Source organism: Garra rufa, chromosome 7 (assembly GCF_049309525.1).
Source record: "Garra rufa chromosome 7, GarRuf1.0, whole genome shotgun sequence".
NCBI classification, from domain to species: Eukaryota; Metazoa; Chordata; class Actinopteri; order Cypriniformes; family Cyprinidae; genus Garra; species Garra rufa.
The window spans coordinates 33,445,649-33,462,988 of record NC_133367.1 but is presented as its reverse complement, the minus strand read 5'-3'; the positions used below and the strand labels follow the sequence as shown (position 1 = coordinate 33,462,988).

At 39.3% G+C, this 17,340-nt stretch overlaps 1 pseudogene; it reads left to right on the top strand.

Annotated features, from left to right (window-relative positions):
- Positions 1-553: 553 nt before the first annotated feature.
- On the top strand, positions 554-7,195 carry LOC141338245 (vitellogenin-like; annotated as a pseudogene).
- The last annotated feature ends 10,145 nt before the right edge of the window (positions 7,196-17,340 follow it).

Sequence of the window (17,340 nt, the reverse complement as noted above, 5' to 3'; positions counted from 1 at the left end):
TGTAGATGGACAGGGCTTAAATATATCCAGGGTATGAAATGTATAAAAAAAGCAGTGGATTTCACAGGGAGTACAGTTGTAGCAATGATTTTCGATGATTTATTACATGATTAAAAGCAGCAAGTGTAACATTCATAAAGTCATAACTTTTCATCCTTGTCCTTAGGTAATTGTACGTATTTTTTTGCATCAGAATTGCACTCCCTGTGAGACCATTCTTTTTTAAATATAAACTTATAACTGGTTTTGCACCTATATATATATATATATAGGTGCAAAACTTTAATTTTTTAATTTATATGAAATAAAGAACTAAAGTTATATTTTCCCTTAACATTTTTTCATATGAAGACATAAAACTGACATTGAACATTGTTCTGGAGGATGACATGACAGGCCAGGGTAACCTAACCTAATTGATATCAATGTTCAGATAAGTTGACCAATCAAAAGCATCGTCTTATGTACTTTTTGACACACATCTAAAGAGATCTGTTAATATTTAATTTAAAAATTAATACTTAGTCAGCAAGATACGACTATAAAAGGGCTGATGCTCTGAGGAGTTCTTCACAAACCGCCAGCCATGAGAGCTGTTGTGCTTGCCCTGACTGTAGCCCTTGTGGGTAAGTAAATTTTGAACTTAAGGTCTTCCTCTTTCTCTTTTCTTTAAAGATTTCTCTTTAAGTAAAATACATTTAGAACCTCTTTAAAAATTAGACAATTGTCAAAGCATATTCTCTCTTTTGTTTTTTCAGCATGTCAACAGATCAACCTTGGTAAGTAATATGATTTTGTACAATTTTTTTTTTAACTGATAATTTACAACCATTGCATTCTTTCTTAAACACTACTCTACCTTTTTCAGTTCCTGAGTTTGCCCTCGATAAGACCTATGTCTACAAGTATGAGGCTCTGCTCTTGAGCGGTCTTCCTCAGGAAGGTTTGGCCAGAGCAGGTATAAAAGTCAACAGCAAGGTTCTCCTCACTGCCATGACCGAGAACACCTTCCTGATGAAGGTAATAACCATTAAGAACTGTAGAAATTGTAAGATTTCTACATTAAAGGACAAAAACAACAACACAAAATATGTCATAATTTGCTGTTAAAAGCAACAATGCCCTCATTAAAGTAAAGATGTTTCCTTACAGCTCATGGATCCTCTACTCCACGAGTATGCTGGCATTTGGCCCAGGGATCCATTTGTTCCTGCCACTAAGCTCACCTCAGCACTGGCTGCTCAGCTTCAGATTCCCATCAAGTTTGAGTATGCTAATGGTGTGGTCGGAAAGGTATTTGCCCCTGCAGGAGTCTCCCCAACAGTCATGAACTTGCACAGAGGTATCCTCAACATCCTTCAGCTCAACCTCAAGAAGACCCAGAACATCTATGAGCTGCAAGAGGTGGGTCAGTGATCCTAGTACCTTTTTTTGTACATGTATCTTGAGTTCTGCAAACTTATATTTTACTTGTCCTTCAAGGCTGGAGCTCAGGGAGTGTGCAGGACCCACTACGTCATCAATGAGGATCTAAAGGCCAACCAAATTTTTGTCACCAAGTCTAAGGATCTGCGTCACTGCCAGGAGAGAATCATGAAGGACGTCGGTTTGGCATACACTGAGAGGTGTGCTGAATGCACAGAGGTAATGAAGAAAACTGTAAAGAACTGAAATATTTAAAATGCCAGAAGTCAAATCGTCACAACCATTTTCTCAACAGAGGGTCAAGGGTCTGATTGAAACTGCAGCTTACAACTACATCATGAAACCAGCTGCAGCCGGTGTACTGATCGCTGAGGCAACAGTTGAGGAAGTGTATCAGTTCTCACCCTTGAATGAGATCCATGGTGCGGCAATGATGGAAGCAAAGTATGACTGATCATCTATGAGATATTAGAAATATAAATTAACAATATTCCAAATCTTACTTGAGTTACAATTCCTAAAATTATTATTTCTTTCAGACAAACCTTGACTTTTGTTGAGAATGAGAAGACCCCTGTTGTTCCAATCAAAGCTGATTACATGGCCCGTGGATCCCTGCAGTATGAGTTTGCAGCTGAGATTCTTCAGACTCCCATTCAACTCATGAAGATCAGTGATGCACCAGCCCAGGTATAGTTCATACTTTAAAACTTTAAAAATCAAAGCCTCTGATCCATGTTGAAGACATCAACTTAGTGTTGCTCCTTCACTCTCCAGATTATTGAAGTTCTTAAGCACCTTGTTACAAACAATGTGGCCATGGTCCATGATGATGCTCCCCTTAAGTTTGTTCAGCTTATCCAGCTTCTGCGTTTTGCCACCTTGGAGAATATTGAGGCTATCTGGGCTCAGTTCAAGGACCAACCAGTTTACAGGTACATTCTGTGACCAATAAGTTAATAGGAATATAGTACAAGGGCAGTTTTTTATTATGTATATATTTTAAACTATGACTCTGGTAGGCGCTGGCTTCTGGATGCTCTTCCTGCTGTTGGCACACCAGTCATTGTAAAACTGGTCAAGGAGAAGTTCCTGTCTGGTGAACTTACTCTTCCCGAGTTCATTCAGGCTCTTGTGGTTGCTCTGCAAATGGTCACTGCTGATCTGGAAACCATCCAGTTGACAGCTGTGGGTATATCTTACTATATTTAAAATGTTGTTCTTCAAATGTTGCCTTAAATAATCGTGCCACATGTTGTCAAACAGAGTTTGGCTTTGCACGAGAAAATTGCCACAATCCCAGCTCTGCGTGAAGTTGTCATGCTCGGATATGGTTCCATGATTGCCAAGCACTGTGTTGCAGTTCCCACTTGCTCTGCTGAGCTCCTCAGGGTAAACACCTTAAGCCTTCCACAAATTCCTGACAGGGACTTTCTTTTGAATATTTGTCTGATTGTATGTGTTTCAAACTCTTCAGCCCATCCATGATATTGCTGCAGAGGCCATTTCCAAGAATGACATCCCTGAAATCACTTTGGCTCTTAAAGTTATGGGCAATGCTGGTCATCCTGCTAGTCTTAAACCCATCATGAAGCTCCTACCTGGACTGAGAACTGCAGCTACTGCTCTGCCACTTAGGGTCCAGGTTGATGCCATCTTGGCCCTGAGGAACATTGCCAAGAAAGAGCCCAGACTTGTAAGTGTCAGAAGTTGTAGAAATGAATAAAAGTTGATTATGCACATTTTCTTCCAATAATAAACTAACCTTGTTTCCTGATCCAGGTTCAGCCAGTGGCACTGCAGCTTGTATTGGACAGGGCTCTCCACCCAGAAGTGCGCATGGTTGCTTGTATTGTGTTGTTTGAGACCAAGCCCTCAGTGGCTCTCGTCACCGGTCTTGCTGGTGCTTTGAAGCTTGAGACTAACATGCATGTCGCAAGCTTCGCCTATTCTCATATCAAGTCCTTGACCAGAATCACTGCTCCTGATATGGCAGCCGTGTAAGAACAGCAAATAATTTTTTTAATATATTTTACTTCATCATATCACTTAAGCGCAAACATATGAGGTAATCATGGTTGTCCATTTCAGTGCTGGTGCAGCTAATGTTGCCATCAAGCTTATGAGCCGCAAACTGGACAGGCTTAGTTTCCGTTTCAGCAGAGCCCTTCAGTTTGACTTCTATCATAGTAAGTCTTACTATTTTTACAAATGTGTAAAAAAAATTCTCCTGACACTGAAATATGACATAACTGCATTTTGCCTTTGTTTGTGTGCAGCTCCTCTTATGGTTGGAGCTGCTGGTAGTGCCTTCATGATCAATGATGCTGCCACTATCCTGCCCAGAGCTGTTGTCGCTAAAGCACGTGCTTACCTGGCTGGAGCTGCTGCTGATGTTATTGAGGTGGACCAACCAAGATTTTGTTTGTTGGTTTTTTAAATCTGATTCATGGGTTTAAATGTGTTCAGTCTTCACACAATTGATCCTCTCCAACAGATTGGTGTGAGAACTGAAGGAATCCAGGAGGCTCTTCTGCAATCTCCTGCTGCAGATGAAAGCGTTGACCGTATGACAAAGATTAAGCGCACCCTGAGAGCAGTAAGTTTTCATATCCAGTGTACTGTATAATTTTATACTTTTAAATAATATCATAAACATGATGTATATGACTTTTCTTTAACCGCTCAAGCTTGCAAACTGGAAGGCCTTGCCAACCAATCAGCCATTGGCTTCAGCATACATCAAATTACTTGGACAAGAAGTGGCTTTTGTCAAAGTTGACAAGACCGTCATTGAAGAAGCGATACCGGTATTGTGTAGTAGTTTATGTCCCATCTATCATTACAATATCTTTTTGAGATCTGTCTAACATGTAATTCTTACCATTAGAATTAAGTTTTTCATAAACACTATCCACAGATTGTGACTGGACCCAAACCACGTGAGCTGTTGAAGTCGGCTCTTAAAAAACTGCAGGAAGGAATTGCCTTGCAGTATGCCAAACCCCTGCTTGCAGCTGAAGTGCGCCGTATCTTGCCAACAGCAGTTGGTGTGCCCATGGAGCTCAGTTTGTACACTGCTGGTGTTGCTGCTGCAAGTCTCAGTGGTATGTTTTTTTCTTAGAATTTGTAGAATCTTTACTCAGATGTGACAGGGTCACTTCTTAGTTTGATGTTGTTCTGATCATCTTTCCAGTTCAGGCCACCATTACACCTCCTCTTCCTGAGGCGATTGAAACCATGACTCTTGAGCAGCTTAAGAAGACTGATGTTCAACTCCAAGTGGAAGCTAGACCAAGGTACATTTTTGCAGCTAATTTCATGAAGATAATGTGCACAGCAGCAGTTTTACAAACAAATCTCCCTTACTCTTTTTTTCAGTGTTGCTCTCCAGACCTTTGCTGTAATGGGAGTGAACACTGCTTTGATCCAAGCTGCTGTTATGGCGAGAGGAAAGATCCGTACAATTGCTCCTGGAAAAGTGACTGCAAGAGCAGACATTCTTAAGGGCAACTACAAGGTTGAGGCTCTGCCTGTTGAGCTTCCTGAACATATTGCTGCTGTGAGGTAATAAAATCGTTGTGATGTCAGAGTGAAGTCAGTGTAATGGCTCTTTTGTAAAATATTGTTTATTTTTCTTATTGTGACAGCTTTGAGACACTTGCTGTGGTCAGAAACATTGAAGATCCCGCTGCTGAGAGGATTGTTCCCTTGGTTCCTGCGATGGCCCTGCAAAACCCTCAGACATCTTATGCTGGTGATTTGGTAAGCTTTAAATACACATATGAAGCATGCTAACATTTGCTTCAAGCTCCATAGTGGAAAGTCTTGATTTTTTTTTTCTTTCCAGTCCTCTGAGATGCCACCTGAGACTCCTCTGAGAGCTCCTGCTCCATTCCACAAGACTCTCTGTCTTGCTGTCCCATACATTGAAATCAAGGGATGCATTGAGGTGAACTCTCACAATGCTGCTTTTATCAAAAATGCTCCTCTGTTCTACATAATTGGACAACACTCAGCCCGCGCTACACTGGCAAGAGGTACATTTACAAAAAAGACAACATTCATGAAAGGATTTTCAGATAAAATGAAAATTAACGGTCTGTTGTTTTGGCTTTAGCTGAAGGTCCTGCAGTTGAAAGACTGGAGCTTGAAGTCCAAGTTGGTCCCAGAGCTGCTGAGAGGCTCCTTAAGCAAATCAGCCTCATTGATGAGGAGACTCCAGAAGGAAAGGCCTTCCTGTTGAAACTGAGGGAAATCCTGGAGACTGAAGATAAAAAAGCTCCTGTCTCATCTAAGAGCAGCAGCAGTAGTCGCATCATCAGCAGCAGCAGCAGCTCAAGCTCCTCTTTGTCCAGCTCTCGTATGACTGAGGTGAGGATGTCAAATGTGGTGTGTTGGTTAAGTAGCCAGTATGTGTCAATAACAGTCTTTTTATTTATTTTCAGACTGTCACCATCAGGGAGCCTTTCAGGAAATTCCACAAAGATCGGGTAACTACTTAAAATACTATTGTTATAATTAATACTTTAGATTATTAATGTCTATTGCTTATTACAGAAGATATTTTTGCTTGCAGCACATGGCACCCCATGGTGCCTCAAAGGCAGTTAGCAGTGGAAGTGCTGCAGCTAGTTTTGAGGCTCTCCAGAAACAGGTGAATGAATTAGTGCCATCTGGTTGTTCAAAATAACACAAAACCCAAAGGTAATATCCCATTTAATTGTTTCTATGGTTTACGCTTTCAGGCTAAGTTCCTTGGAAATGCTGGTCCACCTGTTTTTGCTGTCATTGCCCGTGCTGTGAGAGCTGACCGCAAGCTCCTGGGCTACCAGCTTGCTGCTTACTTTGACAAGCCAACTGCAAGAATACAGCTCGTTGTTTCTTCCATCACTGAAAACGACAACATGAAGATCTGTCTTGACGGAGCCCTCCTGAGCAAACACAAAGTTGCTGTAAGCCTGGAAGTGCAATTTAAAAATAAGTGTCTGGATTAATTTTTTATGTTAAAGCACCAATTTGTTTTCCAGGCCAAAGTTGCTTGGGGTCCAGAGTGCCAACAGTATGCAGTTATTGCTAAAGCTGAGGCTGGTGTACTGGGTGAATTCCCTGCTGCACGTCTAGAGGTCGAATGGGAGAGGCTGCCAGTAATTGTCACCACCTATGCCAAAAAGTAATGTTAATGAACACTAAACAACAAATGTATAGTGTAGAAATTGGCACTGGTTTATTATTTACTTTTCTCTTTGCACCCCTTCACCACTAGGCTGTCTAAGCACATACCCATGGCAGCCATCAAGGCAGGCTTTAGATATGAAAGAGTAACGAACGCTGACAAAGAGATTGAACTGACTGCCGCCTTACCAACTCAGAGATCCTTGAATGTCATTGCTAGGATTCCAGAGGTGAAATAGTTTTTCTTTGAATTATGACTCACACAGAGATATAAAAATAAAATGCAACTAATTGGTTTTGTTCTTGTTTCTATAGATGACACTGTCAAGAATGGCTATTCCTCTTCCCATCGCTGTTCCCATCAATCCAGATGGAACCCTTTCCATTCATATTGATGAGGACATTCTCACCTGGATCCAGAAACATATCAAGGAGGAATAAGATATGACAAAGTACATTTTCAGAAGAGAAAGCGAGCTGTGTTCATAGAGAATAGATTTTTCTTTAACTGTTTAATTGAATACATTACCACTGTTGTCATGTACAGTATGTAATGCAATGCAATCCAATGCTAATAAATACCTTGCAAGTGAAATTGTGTGAATTGTTTTTTTTTATTTTATAATAACACAAAGCAAAACCCATAACAGTTTTTCCACACTTCACAATAAGGTTTGCAAATGCCCATAATGAACAGTTTATGAAAAATAATAATTACAGTAAAGGGGCTTTACTAGAGTGAACTTGTATAGAGGCATATTAGAGACCACACCAAATACACAGCTAAAGTCAGAATTTCTAATTTTCTTGGTAAATATAAATCTGGGGGAAGGGGGTGGGCACATATTGGCCAAAACTATTAGCACCTCAAGAAATTATGCATAAAATACTGTGGGGAAAATAATTATTCAATCCCCTGCTGATGTTCTACTCTTAAAGAGAGTGCTCCTAATCTCAGTTTGTGACCTGTATAAAAGACACCTGTCCACAGAAGCAATCAATCAGTCAGATTCCAAACTCTCAACTATGGCCAAGACAAAAGAGCTGTCCAAGGATGTCAGGGACAAGATTGTAGACCTACACAAGGCTGGAGTGGGCTACAAGACCATCAGTGAACTCAAGGCAGCTTGGACCATATTCACCAAGAAAACAATTGGTAGCACACTACACCATGAAGGACTGAAATTCTACAGCATCCACAAGGTCCCCCTGCTCAAGAAAGCACATGTACAGGCCCGTCTTAAGTTTGCCAATGAACATCTGAATGATTTAGAGTTTAACTTGGTGAAAGTGTTATGGTCAGATGAGACCAAAATCAAGATCTCTGGTCTCAACTCGCCATGTTTGGAGGAGGAGAAATGCTGCCTCTGACCCCAAGAACAACATCCCCACCGTAAAAAACATGGAGGTGGAAACATTATGCTTTGGGGGTGTTTTTCTGCTAAGGGGACAGGACAACTGCACCACATCAAAGGGACGATGGACGGGGCCATGTACCATTGTCAAATCATGGGTGAGAACCATTGAAAATGGGTCATGGATGGGTATTCCAGCATGACAATGACCCAAAACACACAACCAAGGCAACAAAGGAGTAGTTCAAGAAGCAGCACATTAGGGTCCTGGAATGTCCTAGCCAGTATCCAGACCTTAATCCCATTGAAAATCTGTGGAGGGAGCTCAAAGTTCGAGTTGCCAAACGTCAGCCTTGAAACCTTAAGGCCGGGACACACCAACCCAACGATCGGCCGTCTGGCCTCGTCGGGCAGTTGGTGGGCGTCGGTGAAGCAGGTTGGTTCGGTGTGTTCTGCACGTCGGCTCTCGTCGGCTTTCGTCGGGCTCGCGTTGGCCAAAGTTTGCCCGATTCGACATGTTGAATCGGCGTCGGGCTTGTCGGGGCCGTCTGGGAAAGAGAGCGCTCTGATTGGCTGTTCAGACATCGAATCAGAGCGCGTGGAGGACTTGAACGTGAAGTGATGTAACAAGCAAAGGAAAGAGTCAAGAGGTAACCGGCTCGCTGTCATCATTTTGCAATTCGCACAATTCGAAACCAACTATGGCTGTGTGGAACGAAGCTATTGAAGACGAGCTGATCAATTTGATCCAAGACAGGCCAGTGCTGTAAGACATAACGGAAAACGCTCTTCTTGGAATGAAAATACAGACTACTGCCATCTGCAGGTACAGATATATCTCCTCACGCATGCGCAGAAAGCACCTTCTAGTTTGTAGTCGGCTTTTGTCAATTCGGTGTGTTCGAGCTCAGTTTAATTGCCCAGACGCCCGCAGACGCAGCCGACTAGAGGCGACAAGACGGTCGGTTTTCGTCGGCGCTAGTTGGTTGGCGTCGGGTTGGTGTGTCCCGGCCTTTAATGAATTGGAGAGGATCTGCAAAGAGGAGTGGGACAAAATCCGTCCTGAGATGTGTGCAAACCTGGTGGCCAACTACAAGAAACGTCTGACCTCTGTGATTGCCAACAAGGGTTTTGCCACCAAGTACTAAGTCATGTTTTGTGAAGGGGTCAAATACTTATTTTACTTTCTAAAATGCATCAATCAATTTTTAACTTTTTTGAAATATGTTTTTTCTATATTTTTTTTTTAAAATAAACCTACCATTAAAATTATAGTCTGGTCTAGGGATGCTCATATTGACCGTTTAACCGTTAACCGACAGTAAGAATTTTAACCGATTATTACTATCAGTCAAACGGTTTAAAGGGTTTTTTTTCTTTCCTTTTTTTTTTTTACGTTTGCTGCATGGTGAAAGAAATAATGCTATTTGTAAGTTATCTGTTTACTCACGAGCGAGTGTCGACACGTGCAGTGTGGCTGTACAGACATATTTCGCTTCACCTTTACTTAGTTAACTGATGTAGTATATGCAACTCAATGGCAAGTGGCGATATTGGGTTATCAGAGAGTGAATTTGTAAGTGAATGTATCACTGGAAAACTATCACTCATCCTAGTAGTGTTGTCAAAAATATCGATACTTCGATAAATATCGATACTGAAATATCGGTACCAATACTAACTTCCCAAAGTATCGATACTAGCCGAGCTGTCACTTTCACTTCTCTCCAAAAGGCGCGACAAACACCACACGTGACCGCAGTGCCTGTCTCCTCTCATTCGCTCTGGTTAAATAGGAAGTGAAGCGAAATAGAAAGGCGAGTGCGGCGACCCCGCCACCGGCTTTGACTGATAAAGAACACAGCTTAACTAACTTAACCTAACTTAAGTTCTAAGATTAGTTATAGTTCAGTTCATTTTAAAAAGTGTGGTCTAAAAAGAAAAAAAAAATAGTTAAACAACAAAAACAACACACTCACAACCTACACTACCTGTTGTATTTGTAATTGAACAGCAGATAAAGTATGAAACAAACTCAAATGAAGGTAAGAGGCTGAACAGGGCTGTAGCAGTGTACATTTGCACATTCCTCATTGTCATGTTATCTTGTTATATTTATTTTTAAATTAAAAAAGAAATTTACCCCTTTAATATTGTGGCAGTTTTTTTTTCTCTGTGGTATAGGAAATGGTATCGAATATCGATATTTTTCAAGGTATCGTATCGAAGTTAGAAATTCCAGTATCGTGACAACACTACATCCTAGAGTAGTTCATCGCAATCTCATAAAGTTATTAAAAAGTAATAAAATAACCTTTACACTGCACAATTCATCTCTTATTTATATAATACCTACACTTTCTTTGTTTTAATGAGAGAGTTTGCGAAAGTGCAGAAATCAACAAAACTAAAACCGGCACTTTGAGTGGTGAGTGGAGAGTGGATTGTAACATAGCCTCCTCTGATTGGCCACACTGATCATCAAATCAGCATGTATGTCTGTGATTGGCTATTGCTGAACACTGTAAAACACATAGATATATATATAATACCTAGACGCCTCATACGTCAACGCGCCCGCCATGTTTGTCCGGGCAAGACTGCCTTAAAAGCAAATGGAGGTAAACGGGGGAGCTGCGTTTTTTTCTGGATAAAAACACGATAACGTTTACATTTTACAGCTGATTTCAGTGGATTGTGATCTACACGGAGTTAAAAATAACTCTGTCTTAAGTTATTTAATTAGGCTTGGAAAATTATTGATTTTCGTAAGAAATTGTGAAAGCGCACCATTGTCATCCTTGTTAATTAGGATGTTTTTTCAGCTAACAGTTCTAATATTAATTTAATATTACTGTGGTTTATACATTTAATGTAATTTTAATGTACAATAAATAAAATTAAGTTTTTCCATTGCTCTCTCTGTCTTCAACCCCAACATTTTAGCTTTTCTTGTGCTTCAGGTCAGAACACAGCTCGTTCCTTTTGAAATAGTGGGGAAAAATCGAAATAATACATATTTAAGTACTAATAATTTACCATCATTAAGAAACTAGAATAAAACCAACGAATACCAATCAAAATGTGATTCACTGGTAGGTCTGCTTTCTACTTTCTTAGCACTCTATGCAGATATAAACTCCACAAAAACAATAACAAATGTACCTGACCCAGTAAAGCTTAGTTACAGTGGTGAAATATTGTGCATTGATACAGTGCACAGTAAAAATATAGTGAAAGTGATATTTGTAATATTAAAAGGTGTGTGTAGTACATGTTGTAGTAAAGTGAATAATATAACAAAATAGCAAGTACAACAGTACAATAACAGTAATTTAATAGATTTATAATAGCAAACACATGTATAATACCATAATGAATAAATAAATGAAACGAATGACAATACATGAGTAATACCAAGTAGAATATGTTATATATACAGAACAAACAATAATGAAAAATAAATGAATAGTAAATTATAAAGTAAATTATACTATCATGAAAAGTAGTTTAACAATATTTGTGTAAAAAAATAAAGACAGAAAATACTAAAAAAAATTATAAAAAATACATAAAATCTGCAAAATGTTAATTATTTTACCAAATACATACAACATGCATGTTATTTTTTTATTTAGTACTGACCTGAATAAGATATTTGACATTAAAGACGTTTACATAATAGTCCACAAGAGAAAACAAAAGTTGAATTTATAAAAATTACCCCGTTCAAAAGTTTACATACACTTGATTCTTAATACCGTGTTGTTACCCAATGATCCACAGCTGTGTTTTGTTTAGTGATAGTTGTTTATGAGTCCTTTGTTTGTCCTGAACAGTTAAACTGCCTGCTGTTCTTCAGAAAAATCCTTCAGGTCCCACACATTCTTTGGTTTTCCAGCATTTTTGTGTGTCTGAACCTTTTCCAACGATGACTGCATGATTTTGAGATCCATCTTTTCACACTGAGGGACTCATATGCAACTATTACAGAAACACTCACTGACGCTCCAGAAGGAAAAACAATGCATTAGAGCTGGGGGTGAAAACTTTTGAACAGGAGATGTGTACATTTTCTTATTTTGCCTAAATATAATTTTTCTTTGTTTAGTACTGACCTTCAAAAGCTACAAAAGATAGATTTTTCCCAGAAGACAAAAAAAGTTAATAGTACCCTACCCTATTCTTCACATTTCAAAAATCAAGATCAGCATTAAACAACCTGTGTAAATGCAGTCTATAATATTGTGATTGACTGAAGAAACTGGTTATATTTAAATATTTGTCTAAAAATGACTGAAATATTAACTTGTACAGGACTTTAACTTGTGCAAATACAATATTAGGCTGAGAAGGTTTAGTCTCTTGGAAATGCAGAGAACAGTCCACTGACAGGCTTTCTTCAGCTTTCCTTCAGGCTTGTGTTGTCCTGTTTGCAATTGGCTAAAAAGGGAAAAAATAATAATCAGTCCACAGTTTTATGATAAGCTATCAAATCCTTATGATCTAGTAATTATAAACTTTTTGTAAATGAGCATAATAACAAAGTGCTCACTGTACTCATTAAGAATATTGTGCTCATAAAACAATTTCGTTTATGATATAAACTACAATATACATTAAAACCTAATAAGAATTAAATTAAACTTCATGATTTCACATAATGCCTCAGCTTTCACAGCTAACTAATGTTAGCGATATTGCTAGCTATTAATAGCTATTAATTAATCTGTCACTGGTGGTAAAAAAGCTGTCAACAAACGTTAAATATGACCCAAAAACAAATAGAAACAAATGTTCAGTCTTACCTGTGAAAGATAATACCCCGAGATCTGTTTTTATTCCTGTGCGATGGTTTGTAGATGCCCAAGTTGGGACTCACTAAATTCCAGGGGTTTCATTACCACGACGTAAAATGGGCGTCCCTGGGGGCGTTGGGAAAACGCCCCTTTCTAAAAAAAAAATTATTAAGAGAGGTCACCGATCATGCGCAGTAAGTCAGTTTTTTTGCGCGGGCATTTCAAAACCTAGGATCAGCACTGATGGATAATGAAGGACAACACAGTCATACAGGTTATTTTTATGTTTTAAAATCTTAAATTTAAACGATTTTCGAAAACAAATAAACAGCCGTTATAGAAATGTAAAACGTGTAGCGTCTATTTACGAAAATAAATCATGGTTTACAACGGTATCGTGGCCAGGTAACGTTATTTCAAGACACTGTAATGTTATATGAATATAATTATGAAGGGCACGGAACCCCTGTGATTGTGGACAGGTATTTCAAAATACTGTATATGAATATAATTATGAAGTGCACGAAACCCCTGCGATCGTGGACAGGTATTTCAAGATATTGTATATGAATATAATTATGAAGTGCACGAAACCCCTGCGATCGTGGACAGGTATTTCAAGACACTGTATGCATATAATTATGAAGTGCACGAAACCCCTGCGAACGTGGACAGGTATTTCAAGACACTGTATGCATATAATTATGAAGTGCACGAAACCCCTGCGAACGTGGACAGGTATTTCAAGACACTGTATGCATATAATTATGAAGTGCACGAAACCCCTGCGATCTTGGACAGGTATTTCAAGATATTATATGAATATAATTATGAAGTGCACGAAACCCCTGCGAACGTGGACAGGTATTTCAAGACACTGTATGCATATAATTATGAAGTGCACGAAACCCCTGCGATCGTGGACAGGTATTTCAAGACACTGTATGAATATAATTATGAAGTGCACGAAACCCCTGCGAACGTGGACAGGTATTTCAAGACACTGTATGCATATAATTATGAAGTGCACGAAACCCCTGCGTTCTTGGACAGGTATTTCAAGATATTATATGAATATAATTATGAAGTGCACGAAACCCCTACGAACATGGACAGGTATTTCAAGACACTGTATGCATATAATTATGAAGTGCACAAAACCCCTGCGATCTTGGACAGGTATTTCAAGATATTATATGAATATAATTATGAAGTGCACGAAACCCCTGCGAACGTGGACAGGTATTTCAAGACACTGTATGCATATAATTATGAAGTGCACGAAACCCCTGCGATCTTGGACAGGTATTTCAAGATATTATAGACGGTTTCAACGGCAACAACATAAACAAACGTTACTGCGCATGCACGCTTTTGTGGCCCAAACTTAACTTCCGGTAGACATCCAAATAGAATCAATAACAACAGCTAAATCCTTCTAGAGTAGATTATTTTTTTAATAACAAGCAAAATATGTTGGCTGCGTAAATTAGACTGATTTATTAAAAATGCAAACTCATCCTTTGCCAGCAGGAGGTGCTTTAAGCATTAAGCACGAGAAACGAGGTTTCCCCGGTAATGGCTATAGACAAAGCAGCTCTTAATTTAAAAACGCTGCCTTATGCAGGATGAAATGAAAATGACATTTTCTAAAGACAGTCTTTCTTCAGAAATACAGTGATATAAAAACACCCACGCCTCTGTTTGATTTTTAAACGTGCATTACGTTTATTCAACGAAGTCTATTGGAAAATCAGTCGGTTTTTATATCGTGGCAGGTCGCCACAAATAAATAAATGTTTGGGAAACACATACCACAGCACAATTACCTGAGACCAACTTCATTATTCATTATTAGCTACGTTTGTAGCCCGCGACACGAACCAGACAGATAAACAAACACAGACCGGAAGTTAACTTAGGTCCAGGCGCGTGCGCCCGATGAAACCGTCTATATGAATATAATTATGAAGTGCACGAAACCCCTGCGAACATGGACAGGTATTTCAAGACACTGTATGCATATAATTATGAAGTGCACGAAACCCCTGCGATCTTGGACAGGTATTTCAAGATATTATATGAATATAATTATGAAGTGCACGAAACCCCTGCGTTCGTGGACAGGTATTTCAAGACACTGTATGCATATAATTATGAAGTGCACGAAACCCCTGCGATCTTGGACAGGTATTTCAAGATATTATATGAATATAATTATGAAGTGCACGAAACCCCTGCGAACGTGGACAGGTATTTCAAGACACTGTATGCATATAATTATGAAGTGCATGAAACCCCTGCGTTCGTGGACAGGTATTTCAAGACACTGTATGCATATAATTATGAAGTGCATGAAACCCCTGCGTTCGTGGACAGGTATTTCAAGACACTGTATGCATATAATTATGAAGTGCAAGAAACCCCTGCGATCTTGGACAGGTATTTCAAGATATTATATGAATATAATTATGAAGTGCACGAACCCCTGCGAACGTGGACAGGTATTTCAAGACACTGTATGCATATAATTATGAAGTGCACGAAACCCCTGCGATCTTGGACAGGTATTTCAAGATATTATATGAATATAATTATGAAGTGCACGAAACCCCTGCGAACGTGGACAGGTATTTCAAGACACTGTATGCATATAATTATGAAGTGCACGAAACCCCTGCGAACGTGGACAGGTATTTCAAGACACTGTATGCATATAATTATGAAGTGCACGAAACCCCTGCGATCTTGGACAGGTATTTCAAGATATTATATGAATATAATTATGAAGTGCACGAAACCCCTGCGAACGTGGACAGGTATTTCAAGACACTGTATGCATATAATTATGAAGTGCACGAAACCCCTGCGATCGTGGACAGGTATTTCAAGACACTGTATGAATATAATTATGAAGTGCACGAAACCCCTGCGTTCTTGGACAGGTATTTCAAGATATTATATGAATATAATTATGAAGTGCACGAAACCCCTGCGAACATGGACAGGTATTTCAAGACACTGTATGCATATAATTATGAAGTGCACGAAACCCCTGCGATCTTGGACAGGTATTTCAAGATATTATATGAATATAATTATGAAGTGCACGAAACCCCTGCGAACGTGGACAGGTATTTCAAGACACTGTATGCATATAATTATGAAGTGCACGAAACCCCTGCGATCTTGGACAGGTATTTCAAGATATTATAGACGGTTTCAACGGCAACAACATAAACAAACGTTACTGCGCATGCACGCTTTTGTGGCCCAAACTTAACTTCCGGTAGACATCCAAATAGAATCAATAACAACAGCTAAATCCTTCTAGAGTAGATTATTTTTTTAATAACAAGCAAAATATGTTGGCTGCGTAAATTAGACTGATTTATTAAAAATGCAAACTCATCCTTTGCCAGCAGGAGGTGCTTTAAGCATTAAGCACGAGAAACGAGGTTTCCCCGGTAATGGCTATAGACAAAGCAGCTCTTAATTTAAAAACGCTGCCTTATGCAGGATGAAATGAAAATGACATTTTCTAAAGACAGTCTTTCTTCAGAAATACAGTGATATAAAAACACCCACGCCTCTGTTTGATTTTTAAACGTGCATTACGTTTATTCAACGAAGTCTATTGGAAAATCAGTCGGTTTTTATATCGTGGCAGGTCGCCACAAATAAATAAATGTTTGGGAAACACATACCACAGCACAATTACCTGAGACCAACTTCATTATTCATTATTAGCTGCGTTTGTAGCCCGCGACACGAACCAGACAGATAAACAAACACAGACCGGAAGTTAACTTAGGTCCAGGCGCGTGCGCCCGATGAAACCGTCTATATGAATATAATTATGAAGTGCACGAAACCCCTGCGAACATGGACAGGTATTTCAAGACACTGTATGCATATAATTATGAAGTGCACGAAACCCCTGCGATCTTGGACAGGTATTTCAAGATATTATATGAATATAATTATGAAGTGCACGAAACCCCTGCGTTCGTGGACAGGTATTTCAAGACACTGTATGCATATAATTATGAAGTGCACGAAACCCCTGCGATCTTGGACAGGTATTTCAAGATATTATATGAATATAATTATGAAGTGCACGAAACCCCTGCGAACGTGGACAGGTATTTCAAGACACTGTATGCATATAATTATGAAGTGCATGAAACCCCTGCGTTCGTGTCCAGGTATTTCAAGACACTGTATGCATATAATTATGAAGTGCATGAAACCCCTGCGTTCGTGGACAGGTATTTCAAGACACTGTATGCATATAATTATGAAGTGCAAGAAACCCCTGCGATCTTGGACAGGTATTTCAAGATATTATATGAATATAATTATGAAGTGCACGAACCCCTGCGAACGTGGACAGGTATTTCAAGACGCTGTATGCATATAATTATGAAGTGCACGAAACCCCTGCGATCTTGGACAGGTATTTCAAGATATTATATGAATATAATTATGAAGTGCACGAAACCCCTGCGAACGTGGACAGGTATTTCAAGACACTGTATGCATATAATTATGAAGTGCACGAAACCCCTGCGATCGTGGACAGG